The following is a 12,054-nucleotide window of genomic DNA, read 5'->3' on the forward strand; positions in this document are numbered from 1 at the left end:
AAATAAACTTAGATATCGGTATGTAAAGTAAGCGGAATGAAGGAATCAAAACTAAGTTGGTTTAATTTTGTTTAAAAACATAATCACTCTTTTTATGGTCTCAATTTACAGAGTTAATACCAAGGTTTTTGTACGAGAGTAAAAGACATAAAGAAGTTAAAATCAATAGAACGACGGTTTGAGTTTTTAACTGGACAGTGTAAATTGGACATTCATTTTAAATCAGGGCGAAAGTAATTTTTAGAGTTAATTAAATTCTAATCATTTTCAAAAAGTGATTTTGGACTTAACTAATTAGTGACAGCGCACGTTAATATAAAGTCATAGTCTATTCAACAGAGCGAGAGTTTGAGAAAAGGCTTTTAAATCAATAGTGTCTACTGAAAAGATTTATTTTAAAACTACGAAACCAACAAAGATTTGATTCCCTAATTACGACGAACTGCATACCGATATCCGCTTATTTGATATTTAATCTAGATCTTATTTTAGTTTTACTTTTTCCCCCTAATCAACAAAGTATCATCCGCCTTAGCTTTACGAAGTAACCTTAGAAAAACGGTATATCGATTCATAAGTCCCTGTGGGATCGATATCTTTTAAAACTACGCGATAAGACTGTGCACTTGCAGTTAATACCCCATTCGACTCATAAAGTCGCGATCAAGTTTTTGGCGCCGTTGCCGGAGACTTTTATTTGGTCGATATCGTAACTCTTGTGTTACGCTGTAGATACTAAGGCAATTTTATTTTTTTTCCTTGTCTTTCGTTGATTTATATGCCACACACTCGCTCACAAGGCGAACCGTACTACTTACGAATCAACGACGTTGAACGATATCTCCGAGTCTTACGACGAATTCGAGAGTATCGTGCTGCAAACAATCTTCCTCCAATCGAAATTCCTGATCTCAAAAATCTTCTTCCTTCGCCGATACCCGAGATGGCAGAACCAGCTCGTGCTCTTCGAGATTACGCCGCTCCATCGCAAGATGAGCCGCATTCGAGTATTGCTCCACCCGCAATCGAAGCAAACAACTTCGAACTTAAACCTTCGCTGTTACAAGCAGTGCAACAGAATCAATTCTCTGGAAATCCTACCGAGGATCCAAACCTTCATTTATCCGTATTTGTCCAATACGCTGATACTGTTAAAGCTAATGGTGTCACTTCAGAGGCAATTTGACTTCGTCTCTTTCCTTTCTCGTTAAGAGATAAAGCTAGAAGATGGCTTCAGTCTCTTCCTTCCAACTCAGTCACCACATGGATTGAGTTGAAGAAAGTCTTTCTTGCTCGATATTTTCCTCCAAGCAAAACAGCTATGTTAAGAGCCCAGATAAATGAATTTAAACAGAAAGATAACGAGTCTCTTTTCGAAGCCTGGGAAAGATACAAAGACATGATGAGACTTTATCCGCACCATGGTTTAGAGGACTGGTTAGTGATTCATACCTTCTATAATGGTCTCTTATACAACACAAGGTTAACAATAGACGCCGCTGGTGGTGGTACGCTTATGGATAAACCTTATGCTGACGCTTATCAACTCATCGAAAGCATGGCCCAAAATCATTATCAGTGGGGAAGCGACCGAACAATGGTAGAAAAACCTCAAACGAAGAGTGGCATGTACGAGATAAGTAGCCTTGATCATGTTAATGCAAAAGTGGATGCTCTTGCCTAGAAAATTGAAAGTCTAAATGTATCACCTCCAGCCACCGTGGTTGCCGTAACTCAAACTTGCGAAGTCTGTGGAATCCAAGGTCACACTCCTACAGATTGTCAACTCCTAACAGGAATCCAAGCAGAGCAAGTGAACTATGCTCAAACTGGAAGAACCATCCTAATTTTTCATATAAGAGTAATAATGCTTTATACGCACCAGGACAAGCTCCCAATCAAACCCCAGCTATACCTCCTGGATATCAAAAGCCGACCCCATCTACATCTAACAATAACGTTCCTAGGAAATCCAACTTGGAAATCATGATGGAGAACTTCATAGCTTCTCAACAGCAAACCAATAAAGATTTCTTAAACCAGAATGTACACACTAACGAACAGATTAAAGAACTAGCAAGTAAAGTAGATGCCCTGGCTACCCATAACAAAATGCTGGAAACACAAATCTCACAAGTAGCTCAATAACAAGCGCCTACTGCTGCCTCAACTGGTACATTTCCTGGACAACCCCAACCTAACCCGAAAAGCCACGCTCATGCAATTATATTGAGAAGTGGAACAGAGGTAGGAGGACCATCTAATCCAAGATTTAAAACCAAAACTCTAAAAAGTCAACTGAGGAAGAAAGTAAACCTAAGGAAAAGGAAGAGAGTAATAAGGAAACCGTAGAAAAGAAAGAACCTTATGTACCTCCACCGCCTTATAAACCACCTATCCCTTATCCTCAAAGGCTTATTAAAGCCAAAGACGCGGGCCAATTTAAAAAATTTGTTGACCTACTGAAAAAATTAAACGTCACCATTCCTTTCATAGAAGCTATTACACAGATGCCCTCATATGCTAAGTTCTTAAAAGAAATTCTTTCTAATAAAAGGAAACTTGAAGAAAGCGAAACCGTTACACTCACTGCTGAATGTAGCACTATAATCCAGAATATGCCTCCTAAACTTAAAGATCCTGGTAGTTTCTCTATACCCTGTCACATAGGAAAATTTGTCATAGACAAAGCTCTATGCGATTTAGGAGCCGGTATCAGTGTTATGCCATTGTCCATATGCAAGAAACTGGAAATGGGAGAATTAAGACCAACTAAAATGTCTGTATAATTAGCAGATCGTTCCGTTAGATATCCTGTAGGAATTCTTGAAAACATTCCCGTGCGCATAGTTCAATTCTACATCCCAACCGATTTTATAATTATGGACATAAGAGAAGATGAAGTTACACCCATTATATTGGGAAGACCATTCTTAGCAACCGCCGATGCTATCATAGACGTAAAACGAGGACGACTCACTTTCGAAGTAGGAGAAGAGAAAATTGAGTTCGTTCTTTCCCAATTTTTGAAAGCACCTGCAATAGATGACACATGTTACTTCATGGATATCATCGACGAATGCATAAAAGAAACAGAGTTAGAAAATGACAAATCGTCTGACTATCGTGTAGAAGACAGACTGAACCATTGTTTAGCAATAACACCGGATCCTACGCAATGCCTTAAGAAACCAACCCTCGACCTGAAAACACTTCCCAAGAATCTGAGATATGAATTCCTAGACTTAGAACTTGAACGACCAGTGATAGTCAATGCAGACCTAGGAAAACTCGAAACCGGAAAACTCCTACATATCTTAAGAAAATATCGAACCGCACTAGGATACAACATCACCGATCTTAAAGGGATAAGTCCTTCTATTTGTATGCATCGCATCATGCTAGAAGAAGACTGTAAAACTTCTAGGGAACATCAGAGGAGACTAAACCCGATCCTGAGTGAGGTAGTGAAGAAGGAAGTAACAAAATTATTAGAGGCAGGTATCATATATCCTATATCCGATAGCAAATGGGTTAGCCCTGTACACGTAGTACCAAAGAAAGGGGGTATAACAGTTATCGAAAATGAAAAAGGAGAAACTATAACCAAACGAATCGAATCGGGATGGAGAATGTGCATTGACTATAGGAAACTAAACAAAGCAACCCGAAAAGATCATTTTCCTTTACCATTCATAGACCAGATGTTAGAACGATTAGCAAAGCATTCTCATTTCTGCTATCTAGACGGTTACTCAGGTTTCTTTCAAATACCAATTCATCCTAATGACCAAGAAAAGACAACATTCACATGTCCTTTTGGTACCTTCGCTTATCGACGAATGCCGTTTGGCTTGTGCAATGCTCCTGCAACCTTCCAAAGGTGCATGATGGCAATATTCGCCGATTTTCTCGAAAACATCATGGAAGTCTTTATGGATGACTTTTCCGTATGCGGGCAAAGTTTCGAAGAATGTCTTGAAAACCTAGAAAGAGTTCTAGAACGATGTGTAAAAGTAAACCTAGTACTTAATTGGAAAAAATGTCACTTTATGGTACAAGAAGGAATTGTTTTAGGACACATCATATCAAATAGAGGAATTGAAGTAGACAAAGCCAAAATAGAAGTAATCGAAAACCTTCAACCTCCGAAAACTGTGAGAGAAGTACGAAGCTTCTTAGGACATGCTGGTTTTTATCGACGATTTATTAAAGATTTCTCTAAAATAACTAAACCTTTAACCGGATTATTAATGAAAGATGCTGAATTCATCTTCGACAATAAATGTTTAGAAGCATTTCAAACGCTTAACAAGCATTGATCTCCGCGCCCATAATGCAGACTCCGGATTGGAATGAACCATTCGAAATAATGTGTCACGCAAGTGACTACGCCGTAGGCGCTGTTTTAGGACAACGAAAGGATAAAAAACTTCACGTCATATATTATGCAAGTAGAACTCTAGATGAAGCACAAATGAATTACGCCACGACCGAGAAAGAATTTTAGCAGTAGTGTTTGCACTAGATAAATTTTGTTCTTACTTGGTCGGAGCTAAAATAATCGTTTACACTGACCACACTGCCATTAAGTACCTCTTAACAAAAAAGGATGCTAAACCTAGACTCCTAAGGTGGATCTTGTTGTTACAAGAATTTGATTTGGAAATTAAAGATAAAAAAGGAACTGAAAACGTAGTGGCAGATCACCTTTCTAGACTAGAAAATTTGGAACCGAAAAGAACATCGATCAATGATGACTTCTCGTACGATAGACTTATAGCTAATTTGGAAGAAAATAGAGCTGATGAACAAGTAGAGACCACCTTGGCTGTATGCGTTACACCATGGTACGCCGACTTTGTCAATTATTTAGCCGCCGGAATAGTTCCACTTAATTTATCCTACCAGCAAAAGAAACGATTCTTCCATGACTTGAAACATTATTATTGGGACGACCCTTTACTTTTTAAAAGAGGCCCCGATGGTATTTTCCGTCGGTGTATACCTGAAGAAGAGATAGAAAGTATAGTCCAACATAGTCATTCCGCTCCTTATGGTGGACACGCAAGTACATCCAAGACCTGCTCTAAAATCCTACAAGCCGGTTTTTATTGGCCAAACATATGGAGGGATGTGCATGCTGCTATCAAGAAATGTGATAGATGTCAACACACAGGAAACATATCTAGACGTGACGAGATGCCACAAAAGGGCATTTTGGAAGTAGAGATTTTCGACGTGTGGGGAATAGATTTCATGGGACCTTTTCCACCTTCTTTCGGTAACAAGTACATACTCGTAGCGGTTGATTACGTATCAAAATGGATTGAAGCCATAGCTTCTCCAACAAACGACACACGAGTAGTAACTAGACTCTTTAAGAATATAATTTTCCCAAGATTTGGTGTCCCAAGAATAGTCGTCAGTGATGGTGGATCATATTTCATATCTAAGATACTCGAAAAACTACTGTTTAAGTATGGTGTAAGACATCGAGTAGCGACACCTTACCATCCTCAAACCAGTGGACAGGTGGAAGTGTCTAACAGAGAAATCAAACAGATATTGGAAAAAAACAGTCGCCACCTCAAGGAAAGACTGGTCATCAAAATTACCCGAAGCTTTATGGGCATATCGAACCGCTTACAAAACTCCCATAGGAACAACCCCATTTAAGCTTATTTATGGTAAATCTTGCCACCTCCCGGTAGAGTTAGAACATAAGGCCTATTGGGCTATTAAATTTTTTAATTTAAACTATAAAGCCGCCGGTGAAAAGCGAATCCTTGATATAAACGAATTAGAGGAACTTAGACGAGACGCTTACGAAAATGCCAGAATCTACAAGGAAAGAACGAAAAAATGGCATGATAAGCGCATATCAAGGAAAACTTTCAAACAAGGCGATGTAGTCCTATTGTTTAACTCTAGGCTTAAGTTATTCCCAGGAAAACTATGCTCTAGATGGTCAGGCCCTTTCCAAGTTACTAATGTTTTCCCTAGTGGAGCTGTAGAAATTAAGGGAAAACCTATGGAAGCATTTATCGTAAACGGGCAGCGTCTGAAACATTATCACCATGATGAAAGCAATGAAGACTCGCAAGTCCTGCACTTAGACGTATTGTCTCCTAAATCTATAGATTAACAGTTACTAGTTTTATGTCGAGCTTGCGACATTAAACAAAGCGCTTCGTGGGAGACAACCCACAACTTTCTGTTTTATTTTCTATTTTCATTTTATTTTTCTTTGATTATCCCTTTTGATTTTATTTAGTATTCATTCTTAATTTATTTTATTTTATAAAACTTTTCTTCTTTTTCTCCTTTCGGCATCTGGCCAAATCCTGACTAAATTCTTGTTTTTCTTTTCTTTAGTTAACACTAACCTGATGGGACAAATTGATCGTATGGGTATCAAATTCAGAGGGAAAGCTCAGAAACAAAAATTCAAAGAGCTAGCAGAGAGAGAGATGCACCCAAGTTTCTATGTTGATGATTGGGCAATGACTGCCCTTGGACTAAGAGAGAGTGTCATGTATCTGCTGAGTCAAATAGGGTGGGAAACCACACCTATTCGAAGACAATTTGTCACTTTCCGGAGGCTAACTCTAGAATTCCTTAGCTCCCTGATCTACCTACCCAGCCATGGAAAAGGAATAAGCAGAGGTTTCATTCAGTTCAGGATGTTCAATATGGAATATCAATTTAACATTCAAGACTTTACTAACTTTTTAGGGTTCCCTACCTCTTTTGATACATTCACCATGAGCCAAGAAGACCTTTTTGAATATAGAGAGCTTGAACATTTTTGGGGAAGTTTGACGGGTAATGACGACCCTGAGGAACATGAGTTTCTTTCTAGAAACATACGTAACCCAACATTTCGTTATCTCCACAAGATCCTAGCACACACTCTTTTTGGGAAGAAATCAAACAATACCACAGTATCACGTGATGAACTCTTCATAATATTTTGTGCTTCCCAGAACCGTCAAGTGAATGGTGCCACCTATATGTTGGCGAGTTTTGACCGCCTTATTCAAGCTGACCGTGCACCGATCCTAATAGGAGGACTGATAACCATGATTGCTAATGCTATTGGATTGCGCCAACCCATGCTTGACTTGAGCCCTTTTTGTGGCATTGCGCCTATGAGTATACCTTTCCTCTTCAACACTATGTTTATAGGAAACCTTGGGCCTGAAGAGTTTGAGCTAATAATTAACAACCAAGTTCTTTGCCTATTCACCTTGCCTAGTCCGATGACTAGTGTTCATAACCGAAACAATTGGCTCTACAACCTGAATGAAATACCCTCCCCTGTTAGATCTATTGAATCCATCCAAGACTATGAGATTTGTGACGACCCGATTCCTTATGCCGAGTCTGACCCACAGACACCTATTGGTTACCATGACGTTACCTCTCCGCCTCATCCTATCCCGACCGCAGAGTTGGCAATACCTGATCTTAGACATGATATGCCCGGAACTGATTATAACACCACCATTCAAGCCTTGATGTCAGAACAAGAAGCCATCAGAAAAGAGTTAACTAATATGGGACATGAATTTCTGGGATACATGAGTAGTATGACAAATCAATTTCATGAGTTGCTACACCGTGTAAATTCCTTTGCTCCTCCGGTCAGAGACCCTGCAAGTGTCTAGAAGTTTTTAGTTAATTAGTTTTAGTTTTAGGCTATTTATAGTTTTGTTTCACATTACTTTTAATCTTAGTATTTGTTTTTTTCGCATGTTTGCCTTTATCTTCCAATGTTACATTATGGTTATTTTATGAAGCTATTGCATTATTGGTTTATTTTATTTTATTTCGATTTATGCAATATCTACAATTATCAATAATGATCTTTACTGTATGCTACTTACATAGCCTATTAGAGAAAAATATATTCGTGCACTATGATGTGTAGTAGAATAGCATACATGGTATTTCTAAAATATAACAATAGCAAAATAAACATAAACAAAACAAAACAAAACAATAAAAAAAAAATAATAACAAATTATGAAGCACCCACGTAAGTGACCGTTGCAAGCTGACTGGTGTGACGAGCGTCACACAAGCCATCACAGTCGTCACGCAAGTGCATGTGACGCCCGTAACACCTTCCGTCACGGGCGTGACAACTCTAAAATAGGTGAACGTTAGTGACCGTTGGGGACACGACCGTTACACCTCACTTTTTATTTTCCCCATTCATTCACCTTTACTCCATCCCAATCACATTCATCCACATTTATTTTTCTTTCACCCACTCCTCTTCCAACTTCCAAAAACTTTCCCTATAAATACCTACACTCCATTTCTCCCTAAACCACATCATTCCAACAAACCACTCTATACAAATACATTTTCACCCTCTTTCATTCTTTCAACCCACCTATCGATATGGCGGAAAACCAATAATTCGGAAATATCATCTTCCGATCCGAAGACGATAACTTCCAACGGGAGCAGTTCGAACGATTTCAACAACGAGGTGTCGTCTCTACCAGGTATCCTGATTTAAATTGTTTACAAGAATTAGGATTACTTCAAGGTGTACAATGGATGCTTAGGCTTGCTGATTTAACCTTTCTTTGCACACACAATCAACCTACCTACCCATCACTCACCTTAGAATTTTTAATTTCTTATTCTTACAACACTCCAACCGGTGAAGACGAGTACTTAACCGGTACCGCAACTTTCTGCATGCTCAACACCGAGTACTCACTATCCCAGAACCAATTGAGTGTCATGCTACACTTCCCTGTAGAAGGCCAAGTCCAACCAAGAATCCCTCAGAACTCACAGTGGCACTTAAACGCCTTTGACCTCTTTAGAAAAATATCCGGTGTGGAAACCAACAACTGGGATGTACTACTTGCTTCGCATATACATAACCCAACCATCCGATATTTTATCCGCATCCTGCAAAACACCATTTTTGGTCGATCCAACAACAGCAAAGTCAACGCAAAGGAATTATTCTTCCTCCACTACGTCTTTGAAATGGATACAAAGGTAAACGCCGCCTCTTTCTTATTTCATCATATCCGCACCCTATGTGCTAGAGGTCGTCAACCTTTTGTGATTGGAGGATTAATAACCACCATAGCCCTTGGTTTGAATCTAGGGGACAGACTTCAAAATTTACAATCTCTGCCACCCCTATTTATGGATATAAGCTATTGTCGCTCCAGCCGCTTAATTAAAAATAGGGTAGGCGGAAGGTATTATCTTATGGTGAACAACCAAGAAGTCCCAAGCGTTGTTTTGCCCAACATTACCCTCACAGATGTCACCAACCCCAACCGATTCATCTATGATCTGAATGCTCCCGAAGCTACCAAGCCTTCACAAGCAAACCCGCCCCCGGACGAGTTTGAAGAAATGGAGCAAGGTGATCAAGGTCCTGAACAACAATCAGCCCCGCTTAACCCTTCCGACAATGCAACTGGTCCATCCTCCCGACGTCGTCGAAGAAGAAGGCCAGCAACTAATGATGACATCATGGATGCTATTGATACTATGCATGCGCAGAATAACGAAGTGATGCAACTGATGCGCCAGATGCAACATCAACAGGAAGTGAGGAATGCAATAACCGACCAGCGGTTCACGGACTTGCTCAACAGGTTTGATGACTTGGAAGTACGTCAACGCTCACCGGGTCCGAGAACAAGAGGACGCAGGCAGAATTGAGTTCGGGTCCCCTTTTCCTTTTTTTTCCTTTTGTTTTGTTTTCTTTGAAACATTGGGGACAATGTTTCATTTAAGTGTGGGGGGGAAAAACTTTGTTTCAGTTATGATTACTCCTCTTTCAACATTTATTTTTCAAGTATGTATTTCCCTTTTCATTGTTATTTCCCTTTCATTTAAATGTTTATCTTCAACAAAAAAATTTATAATATATATTTATTTTAAAGTTAAGTCCCTAGTGTGATTTTTTTTTATTATCTATTCCCCTCAATTTTCTTGAGCCATAACAAAAATTCAACACACTCAATAAGTATAAAGGTTGCTTATTTTATCAAACTTGAGTAAAATTAAGACAAAAATTATTACCGCCCCAACGCTCTAAAAACCTCAACATGTTAGATCAGAAAAGTCCCTATTATACCAATCCCTTGAACTTTTAGTTTTATAGTAACCCCGAGTAGTTTATACGAGAAGTCGGCACCATCCTAATAGCAAACTACGTGGAGAGCCGATGAATATAAGTGAATGATTCCCAAGACAATATATTAGAAAGAAAAAAAATCAGGAAATGCACTAATTAAGTTAGGTGATCCTTACCCGATCATTTAATCCAAAGGTTGCGGACCCTACAAAAACATTGTATGAACGATCCATTATGAGTTGGTTGAGCGGTTTCTGGTGCTGAACTTGGTAGGGCGGACTACGGTCCGATCCCCCGCAATTTGCAATGGACTAAATAACGAAGTTATCCAACTTATGTACCAGAACTTCAAGCTAAAAAGGGAATCAGAATCGCTAACCGGTTACTCCACTATGTGCGCGAAAAGATAAAGGGCTTAATGTGATTTCGCTAGAATGAAAACGGGTGAAATAAGAGTAAAAGAACTAGGATAGCTATAATAGCGTGACTCGAACTGGTTTGCATAAGGTGAGGGTATCTGACGTTGTAACGGTAGTTGTTGATGTTAAGATTAAGCTCAGGTTATTTCTAAACGAGATTTACTTGCAACCTACTACGAATTGATGTGTGTCTGGAAATTTCATCTGGCTAATATTTTAAAACGATTTCTATACTGTATCTTGCTTGAGGACAAGCAAAAGTCTAAGTATGGGGGAGTTTGATAACATGAAATAATATCACATTTTTGGACTCGATTTAACTAAATTATATTATTATTTGATTCGATTTATTTTATTTTATTCGATATTACTTGGTATTTTCCTTCTATTTATTCCAGGCAACATTATTTGAAGCATACGTGAAAAAGAAAGAAAGGGAGGTGCAAAAAGATGATGAGAAACAATTCCACTAAAGCCCAGCCCACAACTATCAACTAGAAGCGCTGAAGCTGTGACGACCGCCACACAAGGTGTGACGAGCGTCACGTCCCCCTGCTTTGTGTTACGAGCGTAACACATGGTGTGACGAACGTCACACCCCCATTCCTATATTTTTGGGTTTGACGCGTAACAGAAGCACGTTCTTCCTCTTTCTTCGCTTGACCAGTTGACGTGAGGAAACCTACTGAATGGAAGAAACGGCTACAAAATGGATTAATATAAATAGGACCAATGATGGAACCCTGAAGGGGGGCTCAATTTTCCAGTTTTCGGCACCACATTATTTTTACTATTTTTCTTATTTTCCAGCACTCTACTTTCCTAGCAATTTTTATTTCCTTTTCTTTTCCAGTCAATTTTAAAGCATTCAATTAATTTTTCACACAACAGTTTCTACACCGGAAACTATTGTGTAATTTTTACTGGATCTAACCTTACGTTAGATCATAGTATTTTATTCCTTCGTTTTTATTTTCCTGTCCGATCGAAGATTGTAAGAACAAATCCAACCGGTTTGTGGTGGAGAGTTCAAGCATCGAAGCTAGGAATAATCAAGACTTCTATTAATTTTACAGGTTCTTTAATTTTATTGTTTAAATTTATATATGCTCTGCACTGCTATTTATTTATACTGTCTGTCTGATATGGCTGTATGTAAGCATAATTATTATTTAGGCTTGTTTAGCATGTCTGGCTAAATAAACTTAGATATCGGTATGTAAAGTAAGCGGAATGAAGGAATCAAAACTAAGTTGGTTTAATTTTGTTTAAAAACACAATCACTCTTTTTATGGTCTCAATTTACAGAGTTAATACCAAGGTTTTTGTACGAGAGTAAAAAACATAAAGAAGTTAAAATCAATAGAACGACGGTTTGAGTTTTTAACTGGACAGTGTAAATTGGACATTAATTTTAAATCAGGGCGAAAACAATTTTTAGAGTTAATTAAATTCTAATCATTTTCAAAAAGTATTTTTAAAGGTTAAATGTGAGGACGAGAG

At 38.6% G+C, this 12,054-nt stretch overlaps 1 pseudogene; it reads right to left on the reverse strand.

Annotated features, from left to right (window-relative positions):
- Positions 1 to 1,328: 1,328 nt before the first annotated feature.
- On the reverse strand, positions 1,329 to 1,428 carry LOC127124644 (uncharacterized; annotated as a pseudogene).
- Between the last annotated feature and the right edge of the window lie 10,626 nt (positions 1,429 to 12,054).

This window comes from Lathyrus oleraceus, chromosome 2 (genome assembly GCF_024323335.1).
Source record: "Lathyrus oleraceus cultivar Zhongwan6 chromosome 2, CAAS_Psat_ZW6_1.0, whole genome shotgun sequence".
In the NCBI taxonomy this organism is placed as follows: Eukaryota; Viridiplantae; Streptophyta; class Magnoliopsida; order Fabales; family Fabaceae; genus Lathyrus; species Lathyrus oleraceus.